This window comes from Dermacentor andersoni, unplaced genomic scaffold, assembly GCF_023375885.2.
Source record: "Dermacentor andersoni unplaced genomic scaffold, qqDerAnde1_hic_scaffold ctg00000033.1, whole genome shotgun sequence".
NCBI lineage: Eukaryota > Metazoa > Arthropoda > Arachnida > Ixodida > Ixodidae > Dermacentor > Dermacentor andersoni.
The window spans coordinates 121,738-137,004 of record NW_027314755.1 but is presented as its reverse complement, the minus strand read 5'-3'; the positions used below and the strand labels follow the sequence as shown (position 1 = coordinate 137,004).

At 45.4% G+C, this 15,267-nt stretch overlaps 1 non-coding gene across 1 annotated transcript; it reads right to left on the bottom strand.

Annotated features, from left to right (window-relative positions):
• Positions 1-3,180: 3,180 nt before the first annotated feature.
• Positions 3,181-3,253, bottom strand: TRNAS-AGA (transfer RNA serine (anticodon AGA)). Its single transcript has one exon. It is a non-coding gene; the product is annotated as a tRNA-Ser (tRNA).
• Positions 3,254-15,267: the final 12,014 nt, after the last annotated feature.

The window sequence follows — 15,267 nt, the reverse complement described above, 5'->3', positions numbered from 1 at the left end:
GCATTCAGACCATCTAGTTACTAACGATGGCCTAAAGACTAAGCACCCTTTCTTCGTTTTTTTTTTGAAATATTGGAAGTTTCTTCGCGCCAGGCTGTAGCCGAGAAGGCTACGTGGCTTGTGATTGGTGTTCTATCGTTGGTACTGGACGTCTGACACGTGGACGCACCGATTCTTTGTTCAGGCATGTCATAAGATGCGAATGGAGAGCAGATTCCAGGTCCGGTACCCTCCGGCCGATTTGAAGTTCTTTCAAGTGAACGCGTCAATGTCGTGAACATTTATTTTTTACACTCGCTACATGGAGCGCTGATCTTCTGAAAAAATAGAATCCCGTGCTATCGGCATCGCCATTCCGAAAAAAGTCTGTTGCACGAGCATGCATGAAATATGGAATTAAAAGGATGCTGCAGACATTCGGAGAATTGTCCAGTAACGCGTAACCGTTCGTTGGCTGCAGTCTTAGTTCGCTTTTGCTTAGTTGGTCTTCGTAGCTTATGCGTGTCTACCTATCCATCGGTTTCGCGATGTCCAAAAATGCTTGCGCATTAGTAGAGAATTCTCAGAATTTCGGTAGCATGTTGTGTTGCTTATCATGTCTGTCCTGCATAGACCGCATCATGCTGCATATTGAAACTCTCGGATTGGAGCTGATTCATCAAGCCACGTTTCGTAAATAGCCAATACATCTACTTAATGGAGAAATGTGTCGTGCTCAATGTCTGTAGAGAGAGCACTAAGTGATTGGATGTTTGGAGGAAACCAGCGGCAACCCACCTTTTTCTTTGGCCACAGCTATGCACTGGTTAGCCTCACTCTACGAGGTCTGAAGTCTCACTTTGTTCACGCGTTGCATTTCAGAAACGAGAATTCCGTCATTGCGTTTCCCTTTGTGTGATGAAATGTGAAGACGTCCTTCTCATTTGTGAGATACAGGCTATATGAGGTGGTTGCTCTTGAAGGAGCGAGGTAGAGAAATTTCAGGGGCAGAAAATTTTTTAGGTTGCGAATAATCTACAATTACACTATTATCCCAGCTCCGAACCAGCCATTCTATCATCTATTCCGCCGAAGAAAATACATTGTAACATGTACAAATTAGACAAAGAAAACTGAAATAATTTTGTAACTAGTTGGACTTCCGCAAAGCACTGTCTGGCGTATGGCTAACTCTCCGCGGCCTTCGCGCTTCTCTTCAGCAACGCCACCCCTTGCAGGCACTTGCTCTCCAGCAAGGCTGACGAGAAGTGAATGTTGGAGAAGTCTTTTATGAGGCAATTGCAAGGGACAGAGTGCTACAAGAGGAAATTTATTTGTACAAAGTTCCCTTCGTTCAAGTTCTGGCAACGGTAGAACTCGAGGCTCGATGGAAGAACTGGAGGCTGCTCTGGCTATTTGCAGGTGTTCTTCGCCCCTGACTACACACTATAACGTAGGCTGCTATCCGCCACCTTGGCCATGAAGCGTGAGAGGTCATCCCAACGTTTCATGAAGTGACGCTGCTGTTGCCTTTGCGTGGAAGCGTAGCCGTCTTTTCTCAATCCTAAAGCAAGAAAGATCTACCCTTAAACTGCCCTCATATCGCCCTGTTGCTCTCGCCAGATGTGTTTGCAAATTGATAGAAAGGTTGATCACCACGCGCCTCGATTGGTATCTTGCACATTACAATGTTTATGGAGATGCAATGACCCCGATGACAGGCTTTCGACGTCGCCGTTCGTCGGTCGACAACGTCATTGATTTTGCTTCTTCGATTCAACAACCGAAATCACCCTAACGCTTCTCCGTGGCGCCATCTTTAGACATGACGGGCGCTTAGGATAATGTTTCTCGTGAAGCCATCGCTGACGCGCTCGTGTCCGTTGAAAATGGTGGCCGCCCTTTTCGGTGAATTCGGAGGTATCTGACCCGAATAACTTCTTTGCATTCACCGATGGTAGTGAAACTACCTAACACTACCCCAGCTGTTGAGTTCCACAACTTGGCGTTTTGAGCCCAGTTTTGTTCAACCTATCTCAGATTGGGCTAGTGGAATCACTGCGACAGTCGGTCAGCATATAAATCTACGCAGATGACATTTGCATCTGGGCTTCTGGAGTAATTGCCCGCAGGTTCACGCTGGAATACAAAGAATTGCAAAGCTGACGGCTGCTTATCTTAACAGACAGTATGCCTCAGCGCCATATCAGCAAAACGCGCATTACACGTCTCCACGAGAAAATCGGTGACAGGATACCCGGTGTATATTATCGGCCAGCCTATCTTGCACAAAAAAGCATATTGACATTTAAGGAGAATTATCGACCGCGACTTTTTTGGAGCCCCCATGAACCTTACCCAAAGTAGAGACTCCTGTCCACCAGTCACAGTTTGAGAACCATCGCTAGAAAACCATGGGCACCCTCGGCTTTCTAGCGCTACCGCATTCCGGTGCTGTCCAGCACTCGGAAGGCAACTTTCAGGGTGTTTGAGAAGATTCAAGCTCAAGCGCTTATAGTCTTTCTTGGTCTACCGCGATGCCCTTCAAGAGCTGCAAGAATTTCCGACCCCTGGAAACATCCCATCAGTACGTATGTCGCCACGTACACTCTTAGAAATAATTTCCAAAACCTTTGTCGACACCATTCTCAACGCATTGCTTCTGACTCGAAAAGTAGACCAGCGGCAGCATTTTCTTGTATTCTAGACTCCTTCCGATCCTCTTTCATCCGATTTCACGCCTGCAGCAAACTTGCCTTATCCTTTGGGGTGTCTTCGTCAGTCACAAGTGCAGCTATCCCTTCCATGAGTTGGAAAGAAGCCCTACTGGCGAACTTGCATCGTGAAGCAAGCAACTCTACATCGACAGCATAATTCCTACACCATTCGAGTTCAGATTTCTAGCGATGACTCTTCGACTCTAACCAGCTCTGCTGCTGAGGTAGCCATTTCATCGACGTCAATCTGCAATAAGTTCCGGATTAGCCACGTCACAACATCGATATGGTCCCAACTTGGTGCCCTCTGCATCCCGGTGCTCTATGTGCATCAACAGTCACCAAATAAGGGGGCAGTATTCTTACCATAAGAAGCAAACTAACACGGACACCAAGGACAACATAGGGTAAATTACTTGTGCTTGATAAATGAAACAAAGAAACGATAAATATAATGTAAATTAAAGTGGATGAAAAAACAACTTGCCACAGGTGGGAACCGAACCCACAAGCTTCGCATTTCTCGTACGATGCTCTACCAATTGAGCTACCGCGGCGTCGTTTCCCCATCCACTTTCTTGGGCATTTATGTGTCCTAGTAGAACCCTGGGAGTGTTGGCCAGCGCCAACACTCACAGACCTTGGAGACGGACGCGGAACGTCCTTTTTTGTCGCAGGCGTCACGAGAACGTGATCTTTTTGGGTGAAGGCAACTGGTCAATAAACCCACACATACTACCTGAAGGCATCAATGTTGCCGAATTCGACACCCTCGTTATGTAATAAACCATAAGAAAGGGGGTTAATCGAGGGGCCCGATTTTTATTAGTCATGTCATAAGAAGCATACAAACACTGACACCAATGACAACATAGGGGCAATTACTTCTGCTTAATAAATGAAATAAATAAACCATAAATAAATGGAAATTGAAGCGGACGAAAAAGGAACTTGCCGTAGGTGGGAACCGAACCCACAGCCTTCGCATTTCGCACAACCTTCAAATACAGAGTTCCTGGCGTTCGCCAGGAACTCTACAAAAGCACGGAGTTCTAACAGGCCTAAGCCGGGCGATTTTGTAGCTGGAAATTGACCTAATTCTGAAGTAAGAGAGGTGTGAAAATACTTGAAAGTTTAGAATAATGAGCAGGATGTGTTTTCTGTAGTATAGATATTAAAGGGCCAAAAATTTTCATCCACGCGTATGTACCACGACGTTACAAAGAGAACACATACGGGTTTCCCGTATGGGTTTTCTTTGTAGCTTCTTGCTAAATCAGGTTGGGTTACAACTTTTCCTTTTCATAATAATTCCTCCGATTTGCGGTTCCGCAGAACTGATTTGCCATATTTTGTGTCCCTGTTGTTCGAATTTAAGTTTTATTTGACCTCGTCGTGCGATCTGCTAGCCTGCTGCTTAGCTCAGGTAGTAGAGCGGCCACCCCGTAAAGGCATTGGTCCCGAGTTCGAGTCCCGGACCAGGCGGAATGTTTCTTCAACTTCAAAGCTTCTTTCTGAGAATCCCGCATATGCTTTTTTTGTAGGCGGTAATACGGACAAAGCCCTAAAAATTTGCAGACATCATGCTTTGTCTTCGGTATTGAGAACAGAGCAACTGCCATGGCTTTGTCAGGGTCAGGGCTCACACTGGTGCTGCTGACCATATGACCTAGAAATTTAAGCTGCTCGTAGCCAAAGTGTCATTTTCGGACTTCAGAGACAAGCCGGTGGGGCGGATGGCTTGAAGTACCGCCTCAAGCTGCTGGATGTGTTGTTCAAACGTGGTGGAAGAAACAACTACATCGTCGAAGTAGACTAAACACGAGTGCCACTTGAGGTCAGATAAAACTCTGTCCATCATGCGTTGAAATGTGGCCGGCGCGGAACACAATCCAAACGGTAGGACCTGGAATTGATAGAGACCGTCGGGTATTATAAACGCCGTTTTTCCTGGTCCCATTTGTCAACTTCAATCTGACAGCACCGACTACGCAGATCGGTTGAAGAAAAGTAACGGGCATGTCTCAGGCGATCCGAAGAGTCGTCAATCCGAGGAAGTGGATAGACGACTTGGTGATCTTATTTAGTTTGCCATAATCGACACAGAATCTTAGTGAACCGTCTTCCTTCTTAACTAATACAACAGGTGAAGCCCAAGCACTTGTCGATGGTTAAGTGACATACTCTAGCAATTGTTTAACTTGATGACGAATAGCATCCTGTTCTCTCTGCGACACGTGATACGCGTGTTGGCGAACAGGTTCAACGGTCGGTTCAGTGATGTTTCTTTGTTTGGTTGAAGAACTGTTTGGCCTTTGACGTGGTGTCGAAACAGTAACTAAATGACGATAGCAGAGTGAGGAGCTTCTCCTTTTTGGGTTGGTCTAGCTGTGGGTTGACGTTGATGTGAGTGGTCAAGACCACATCGCTGGGTTCCGGAATCAAGATTGTCGTTACCGAAGCACAGGTGTTGGACTCCGCCACCGTTTAAAAGTAGGCCATGGTGGTATGCCTCGCCAAGTGCTTGTATTCGCCACTGAAGTTCGTAAGAAGGATCGTGGTTTGCCTATTTTGGAGCTTTACGGTACCTCGTGCGACGCCGACTTCGCGATCCAGCAAAATTGTGTGGTTACCTTGGGCGATGTCTGTTCCTAGTTGGTCTTGGGGGCATTCAACGAGGACGGAGATGGTACTTCGAGGCGGTAACGTCACGCAGTCATCGACCACACGTAAAGCCACGCGGTGATGTTCATCCTCCACACTCGAATCCGAAGAAACATAGCAAGAAAAAGTCACGAACAAGCCACGCAAGTTGATGATCGCCCCATATTCCTGGAGAAAATCCATGCCCAGTATAGCCAGACGAGAACACTTGGACAGCACAAAGAAAGACGCTACGAAAGTCGAAGCAGAAATTGCAAGTCCCGCAGTGCGTTGCCCAATGGGTGACACGAGGTTTCCTGCAGCCGTAAACAGTTGTGGGTCGTCCCACGCTGTCAGCACCTTGCGTAGCCGAGTGGCTAGTGACGCACTAACAACCGAGTAATCAGCTCCCGTATCGACAAGTGCAGTTACCGGATAACGGTCGATAGAAGCAGTGATAGCAGCGGAAGTTCTTTTGGCAGTTCCGAATGAAGGCGTCAGCGGTACGTCGTGAGGGGGTGGCGTCGGTGGAGGATATTTGATGGTTCGCATGAGAGCGGCCTCACCCCCGGAGGTCGCCATTTCCAGTTTCCACGGCGCGGGCTGCCACCGTTGACTCCAGCTGAATCAAAGGCGGTTGGGTGACGCGTACTGACGAGGTGATGGCGACCATGACTATCTTCGACGCGGGGCAGTAGGAAGCTGGTTACTTTCCAAGATTCCTCGGCTTCGTGTGGGCGTTCGCCTTAGGGAGGGCAACGGGCATCCGGATGGTATCTCTGCAGACCAATCCGTCGGTACTGGCTGTCGCGATACATGTGACCAGCCTCCCCACAGTGGTAGCACAACGGACTGTTGTCGGGAGTGGGACATACTGTAGACTTGCGCGGACCAGGATGAAAGGCTGCTTGCAGATTCGTGTGGTGGATTGGACTTGGGAAGCGTCGAGGAATCCCAGCAGGTGGCTGCGAGAAACGGCTCGCCGACGGCCCGCAAACCCAAAGAGCGTACGAGAACGGAGGGGGGGGGGGGGGCGGGTACGTGGTGGTGGCGAGGCATGAACCACTTTGCCGATTTCCTCCTGAACGACGTCCGTAAGAGCCGCGGCACTCGGAGGCGTCGGAGCCGATGCATAAGACTTCTGCAGTTCTTATCGAACACTTTGCCGCATTAATTCGATAAGCGACTCCGTGTCATTTCACCCGTACCAGAGAGCATGCAGCAGTCATGTTATCTGGCGTTCATACTGCGAGAGCCGCTGTTGTAGGAGGATTGCGCGCAAAGCCCGCGAAAAGCTGTTCTTTTCGCCTCGCATTAACAGGTGCACCTTCTTGTCTTCTGGCATTCGTGGGTCGGCCCGACGGAACAATCGCGTCATGTCTTCGAAGAACATGGCGACGGCTTCGTTCGGCAATTGGAAACTCGAAGGCAGGGCCTGTTCGTCTCTTTTTTTCCTACAAAGCATTCGGTGTTTAACGAAACGGAGAGTCAAGTATCTTGCGCGGGCATTTCGACCTTCTACTTGCACAAAACAAGAACTTGTAGCCCAAGAGGTTTTGTCTTGAATTAAGTGCCAAAGCTGCGTTTGAGAACAACACATGCAGTTATACAAACAGTAAGCGCTGGCCACAAGCTGCAGTAGAGTTCGACAATGACCCACAACAAATACTTCTGGCTACGGCGTCTTGTGCGGTAATTTCTGAAAAGCAGATGGCATGGTTCACATCATGAATTTACTAGGCCATGTTAAACTTCATAAGAAGACAGCCTCTGCGCACGATGCGTTTAGTTAGTTGCTCAATCCTGTGAAAGAATGACAGCGTTGCTTCTCAGCACTGCTATACTCTTGCGTTGGTATGCAAAAGCCACAGGCGAGATATTTGCGCACAAGTCAGAATACTACCACTGCACACCACTATGAGTCACGATATGTGCAATCATTTGAACCTCGTCTGCGAAAGCATCTCCACATAATTGGCAGGCATTTCTCTGGCACAGAGGTTCATCGAGGGTTTCTTTCTCTGCGAAACGAAATGAGCACTGCGTGGACGGATATGGCATTTTATCCCCGTGCATACTTTGGCGGTGACATATTTCGCAAACGAAAGCTTTGTCGCTACTATGCCACTAGAGATGGAATGGTTTCGTAGATATTTGACAGTCGTGAGGATTTTTGTCTCCGAGTGCGCTGGTGTCTACGGAGACTCGCCATCTGCGTGAATGATTTACTACATGTTTTGCAAATGTAGGGTTTCCCGTCTGTCAGCATCATCATCAGCAGCCTGGTTATGCCCACTGCAGGGCAAAGGCCTCTCCCATACTTCTCCAACTACCCTCGTCATGTACTAATTGTGGCCATGTTGTCCCTGCAAACTTCTTAATCTCATCCGCCCACCTAACTTTCTGCCGCCCTCTACTACGCTTTCCTTCCCTTGGAATCCATTCCGTAACTCTTAATGACCATCGGTTATCTTCCCTCCTCATTACGTGTCCTGCCCATGCCCATTTATTTTTCTTGATTTCAACTAAGATATCATTACCTCGCTTTTGTTCCCTCACCCAATCTGCTCTTTTCTTATCCCTTAACGTTACACCTATCATTCTTCTTTCCATAGCTCGTTGCGTCGTCCTTAATTTACGTAGAACCCTTTTCGTAAGCCTCCAGGTTTCTGCCCCGTACGTGAGTACTGGTAAGACACAGCTGTTATAAACTTTTCGCTTGAGGGATAATGGCAACCTTCTGTTCATGATCTGAGAATGCCTGCCAAACGCACCCCAGCCCATTCTTATTCTTCTGATTATTTCAGTCTCATGATCCGGATCCGCAGTCACTACCTGTCCGAAGTAGATATGTTCCCTTACCACTTCGAGTGCCACACTACCTATTCTAAACTGTTGTTCCCTTCCGAGACTGTTAGACATTACTTTAGTTTTCTGCAGATTAAATTTTTAGACCCACCCTTCGGCTTTGCCTCTCCAGGTTAGTGAGCATGCATTGCAGTTGGTCCCCTGAGTTACTAAGCAAGGCAATATCATCAGTGAATCGCAATTTACTAAGGTATTCTCCATTAAATCTTATCCCCGATTCTTCCCAATCCAGGTCTCTGAATACCTGCTGTAAACACGCTGTGAATAGCATCGGAGAGATCGTATCTCCCTCCCTGACGCCTTTCTTTATTAGGATTTTTTGCTTTCTTTATGAAGGACTACGGTGGCTGTGGAGCCGCTATAGATATATTTCAGTATTTTTACATACGGCTCGCCTACACCCTGATTCCGCAATGTCTCCATGACTGCTGAGGTTTCCACTGAATCAAACGCTTTTTCGTAATCAATGAAAGCTATATATAAAGGTTGGTTATATTCCGCACATTTTTCTATCACCTGATTGAGAATGTGAATATGGTCTATTGTTGAGTAGGCTTTACGGAATCCTGCCTGGTCCTTTGGTTGACGGAAGTCTAAGGTGTTCCTGATTCTATTTGCGATTACCTTAGTAAATACTTTGCAGGCAATGGACAGTAAACTGATCGGTCTATAATTTTTGAAGTCCTTGGCGTCCCCTTTCTTATGGATTAGGATTATGATAGCGTTTTTCCAAGATTCCGGCACGCTCGAAGTCCAGAGGCATTGCGTATATAGGGTGGCCAGTTTCTCTAGAACAATCTGACCACCATCCTTCAACAAATCTGCTGTTACCTGATCCTCCCCAGCTGCCTTCCCCCTTTGCATAGCTCCCAAGGCTTTCTTTACTTCTTCCGGTGTTACCTGGGGGATTTCGAATTCCTCTAGACTATTCTCTCTTCCATGATCGTCGTGGGTGCCACTGATACTGTATAAATCTCTATAGAACTCCTCAGCCACTTGAACTATCTCATCCATATTAGTAATGATATTGCCGGCTTTGTCTCTTAACACATACATCTGATTCTTGCCAATACCTAGTTTCTTCTTTACTGCTTTTAGGCTTCCTCCGTTCCTGAGAGCATGTTCAATTCTATCCATGTTATACTTCCTTATGTCAGCTGTCTTACGCTTGTTGATTAACTTCGAAAGTTCTGCCAGTTCTATTCTAGCTGTAGGGTTAGAGGCTTTCATACATTGGCGTTTCTTGATCAGATCTTTCGTCTCCTGCGATAGCTTACTGGTATTCTGTGTAACGGAGTTACCACCGACTTCTATTGCACACTCCTTAATGATGCCCACAAGATTGTCGTTCATTGCTTCAACACTAAGGTCCTCTTCCTGAGTCAAAGCCGAATACTTGTTCTGTACCTTGATCTGGAATTCCTCTATTTTCCCTCTTACCGCTAACTCATTGATCGACTTCCTATGTACTCGTTGATTCCGTTCCCTGAAGAAATGGGTTGTTCAACAGATTGATCTCTCACTTTCAATGTACTCAGGTCCTGACCTAAAGCTTCGTGTTTTTGCGAACACCATATTGTCTGTATGCGTGCGCATATGGTTACCTAGGTGGCCAGACTGCCGGAACGATTGATCACATATTCTGCAAATGTAGGGTCTCACGTCTGTATGTGTGCGTTTATTAATGTCTCGGTGATGAGAATGCCGAAACGTTTTTTCACGTATTTCGCATTTGTGGGGTTTCTCGCCTGTGTGCGTGCGGCAATGTGCAGCCAGATTACCAGCCTGGCAGAACGATTTGCCACAGGTTTTGCAGGTGTGTTTTTTGCCTGTTGTATTCCGGCAGTGTTTTAGGAACTTCTCATTCTTCAACGACGTTAGATCGCATGCTTTGCAAGTGTTGGCTGTATTGTCCGTGTGTTCGTTGGCGTGCCCATGTAAGGCATCCTCTCTGTTGGAAACCTTGCCACAGACACCGGGCAACTGTTGCGGATCCCTTCCTCCGGTTACAGCAGCATTCCTGCAAGTAGACGGACAATGGGGCTAAATATGGGCGAGTCTCGTTACGGGACAACATAAACACATTTTCACCAATTGAGAGCCCGCCGAACTCAATCGCGGGTTTATAGCAAAGCTATTTGCACAATCTCAACGCGGTGTTGCAGGCAAAGGTCTAGAAACGTGCCCTCGGAAGTGAGACTTTTCGCACTGAAACAGACCATATGGCCTGAGCAAAACATGTTTTGTAGGACCCCTTGTACGTGAGGAGGAGTAACATAATTGCAAATGCTTCAGAGGCGTACGGTAGAACTCGCGTTATGTCTAAGAAATACAGCAGGGGGAGGGAGGCTGACTACACGTCGGACATATGTCAATACGCACATATCAAATACACGTCGAATATTATGAAATATGTCAGAGTTTTCAAGCACACTGGATAAAATCAGCTGCCACAGTCTTTTTTTTTTTGAAGATTCTATTGTGCAAATATACAGTAGAACGCTCCTTGCAATGTTCGACAATGTAACATAAAACACCTGTATTTCTTTCTCTTGATTCCTTGGCCATGAGATTTTAGTGCGTTAATTTTAAAAAGTTTGTATGCGTGGAGTTTCGGCATTGTTGGTTTGTCATCGTTCCTACCGTTTAGGGCAGAAATGCAAAAAAAAATTACGGTGAAAATAGGACACATGCACAAGTGCCTCGTGTTTGCGTTCTGTCCTGTCTCCTGTTTTTTGAAATTACGGCCCTATTTTTACTGGATGAAAATTGTTTGATATATTGCTGTTAATATGCTATTTATATGTTTACCTACATTTATTCTAGTCATTGTTCACGTGACTCATGGAATGTTATGGTGTGCTTCAACCCATGTGGTGTAACGTTGCACGTTTTGTGTAATCGTTCCCTGTTGGCCCGTATCTAGACCTGAATACTTCTCCAATAAAGTTTTACATAGTAAAAATTTATAAGTGAGTTAAAAATAAATGAAGGAAAAGTTATAGAAGTAGGAGATAACTGGCCACAGTAGCGGCAGGAATGTCTTCAGAGAACCGGTCTAAGCTGGAGAAAAGATTTCTTTGTTGACTTCCGTTTAAGTTCAAACCTAATTGAGGGTATTTGTTCGAAACAGTTAAATTGCATCAACTGCATCAATCACAATTCTGACCAAGATTGTCAAGTCTGAAAAATTCTGAAATAAGTAAGTTTCGAGAAAAAAAGAAAATATTGGGTTAACGACCCAAAAAATTTATACCGCAGGTATATTAGCTCCATTTCTTAGCAAATCCTAAGTGGACAACTTCCTTTGTATCCATTTCCAGTTGGCGTGAAGTTTGGGTTTGCGAGGATTTCCGAAGGATCTGCTCATAAAATAGTATATTTCAGGGCGCTGCGTATTACATCAATTTTGGGCACTTTAGATGTGTTATTGGGTGCAGTTTAGAATATCACGGCGTTGGCGTTATTGCCCAATTATTTATGAATTTTTCATAGCTATGACGTAAATCGGAAATGGAATTCCTTACAATATTATTGATTTTTTTTCTAATGCCAGAAACATTAATATTGATGAAGTGGGTTGTTCAGCAGATTGATCTCTCACTTTCAATGTACTCAGGTCCTGACCTAAAGCTTCCTGATTTTGCGAACACCATATTGTCTGAACTTCAGATGACTTTTGGCATTTGAGGCAACAACACTTCCATTCTTCGCACAAATTCGTCAGTGCAAGTATAACTGAGCCATAGACAGCGTTGCGTGTCACCTCAGCTAGTTGCTCCATCGAAAGCAATTCATACAAAAAGCATGGCTCACCTAGCGTCGTTTCCAGATATCGAATTCGTCTAGACTATTCTCTCTTCCATGATCGTCGTGGGTGCCACTGATACTGTATAAATCTCTATAGAACTCCTCAGCCACTTGAACTATCTCATCCATATTAGTAATGATATTGCCGGCTTTGTCTCTTAACGCATACATCTGATTCTTGCCAATACCTAGTTTCTTCTTTACGGCTTTTAGGCTTCCTCCGTTCCTGAGAGCATGTTCAATTCTATCCATGTTATACTTCCTTATGTTAGCTGTCTTACGCTTGTTGATTAACTTCGAAAGTTCTGCCAGTTCTATTCTAGCTGTAGGGTTAGAGGCTTTCATACATTGGCGTTTCTTGATCAGATCTTTCGTCTCCTGCGATAGCTTACTGGTATTCTGTCTAAGGGAGTTACCACCGACTTCTATTGCACACTCCTTAATGATGCCCACAAGTTTCTCGTTCTGGGCTGCTGCTGTAGACCGGCAGTGTGAATCCGGTGCTTCCGGTTTCTGTGTTGCCTGTATGCCCTGAAAGCAGAGTTGCCGATTTACCGTTCTGCGACAACGAGACTAGATCGTTGCGCGATAGGAACGCGCAGGAAGCAAAAGCCTGCTGCTGCTGCTGTACACCGGCAGTGTGAATCCGGTGCTTCCGGTTTCTGTGTTGCGTGTATGCCCTGAAAGCAGAGTTGCCGATTTACCGTTGTGCGACAACGAGACTAGATCGTTGCGCGATAGGAACGCGCAGGAAGCAAAAAACCCGGACAGCACTGCGGCCGTCTGAACTGATTCTCTATATTCAAAGAACAAAAGAGGGAAGCCACAACGTGATGCTACGGCAGTTGTTCATTGCTACATTCCTTCGTCTCTTCTGCATAGGCCAGAGCTTGGTTGACCTTGCAATGGCTGATTTTTGTTCTCTCGCTTCTTGTAGCGCTTTGATAATGGTTCTGATCTTTGATATGCGACTCAGCGCCAGGCGTCGGGGCTGCGTGCCGTACAACAAAATGTGACATGCAAATTCATGTAGGGAAGGATCGCAGTATACTATAGTTTGCTTCTATTATTGAAAAATAAGGTGGAGTTAACTTTCTGTCTTCTACCTTTAAAATCGCTAGAACAAAATCGGGCTTATGAAAAAAATCAGTCAACGCTGAGAAGCGCTGAATTGTTCGCGAAAGAGAAAATTGTCATTCGTTATAATGAAACCTGGAACCATATGTTACAACCAAATCTGGACATATTGGCAAATTTTATGGGTGATCCTCACATCGGCGCTGAGACAAAGGTAATACTTTAACTTGATATGGCGATCTCTTGTTTTTCGATTATGTTTACATTTACATTAGTAGAGCAAGTTCATTCCAGCTGGCTTGGCTTTCAGAGGGTAAGGGTGGTTGCACTTGTGCCTTGCGGGCGGAGCTTCCACTCCATTCTTAGTTTGCCTCAGTGTATTGGATGAGGCAAAGAATGCTTGTCAATAAAATCACTTAAGAGAAAGCTTTAGCTCGGGCCCAACTCTGACGCGGTCTACTCAAATACAAGCAAAACGCAAAAATGTTTTTCTGAGATAATCCCTCGGCCGATTTTAATGAAACTTATTGCATTTGAGAGGGAAAGTTAAATTCTAGTGACTTCTGGAAGCAAAATTTCTTTTGACGTCCTGAATTTGTTAAAAAATTTCAAATATTTCGAAGTTTGAAAAATACAGAAGCACGAAGTCTATAGATTCATAGCTTTGCATAAAAAAGAGATGTGGTGGTTCTGTCAACAACATTTATTAGATCAGGGAAAGCGGACAAATTCGATATGTCATTTTATATCTTACGTGTGTTTGTTACTTTGTGTACAAAGGTTCCGCAAAAGGTATATTTCTGTACTACAAAATTTTTTTAGATTAATGTGTAACATATGAATTTTGTCCGCTTTAAATGTACTATTAGGTGCAAATCACAGACTTTTCTTATCATTTTCCTTCGCTCTGTTACGGAGTTGTAAACTTGGTAGTTTCGTTTTCTAGAAATTTTCGATTTTGCCAATAATAAATAAAAAGGTTGACGATGTAAATAAAAAATTAGAAACCAACAGTCGCTTCATTGTAAGCTTTTCTTTTAAATGCAACAAACCTCGTAAAATGTGGGGCATTGATTCCCTAGAAATAACAATTCTCGTTTTACATGTATTTACATGTAACTCTTTACATGTAACCCACTTCCTCTTAACAGAAGCAAGAAAGGTTTGGATCAATCGAATAACAAAAAGTGCACGAACTACATTTCCTCAAGCACACCTCAGCCAGCGGCGATGCTGTTCAACATTGGGCGCACGTGAGAGGTCCCCTTGTGGTCAGAATAAATCCGGTGTCTCCCACAACGCCATGCCTCATTATCAAATCGTGCTTTTCACGCGTAAAATCTCAAAACTCATTCATTCATATTGTTTGAATGTGTTGTGTGCGATAGAAAACGTTGGCTTCCTCACTCACCTGGATGGTGAGGGATGGTATGCCAGTGGCCGAAAATTTCGCCTACCGCCGACGGTGGACGTGCCATCAGGCGGGTGGTACGGCGTGTTCCATTTGTCAACACCGGTGGTCTCAGGAATTCTGCAACACAAGAGAGATATTCACATGAACGTTGAGGCAAGAGTGGTTGAACGAAAGTTGTATCTGAAGCAAACGTTTCGACTAGCGGACACAACACATAAGGACAAGTTCCCTTGTGGAAACATTTGTCTCCTAAATCCTTCAGGCACACAGACATATTGCACTGAGACAATATACTGCGACCTATGATATCGGAATAAAAAAAGTCATGTGCCAATATAGGCGCAGTCATCGCGGAAGGGCCATGCTATTACATATATAGCATATATATTGGCACGTGTACTTGTTTGTCTTTATCGGGCGACACGTTTCACCGTCTAAGAAATGTTATCGCACAGCGCAGGACGCGCCTGCATGTATCGGAAGTTTCCAGAATGTTATCGATGCTTCCAGCCGCTGTCTGTGACCGAACCTTGAGTAATCTGATCAGCGGGTCAAGCGCGCCGGCTTTTATACATCAGTTGTCGAATGTTTCTGAGTAATCGCTGGGACCCGCGTGCCTTCCACAAAATTCTACATTATTCGCGTCGCGCACACAGGTGACAATATCACCTAGTGGGAAATATGGCGCCACCATCTATGCCAGCTTTCTAATAGGTATCGTGCCGCCATGGTAATGCCGGGGTACGGGTGTCCGAGGCA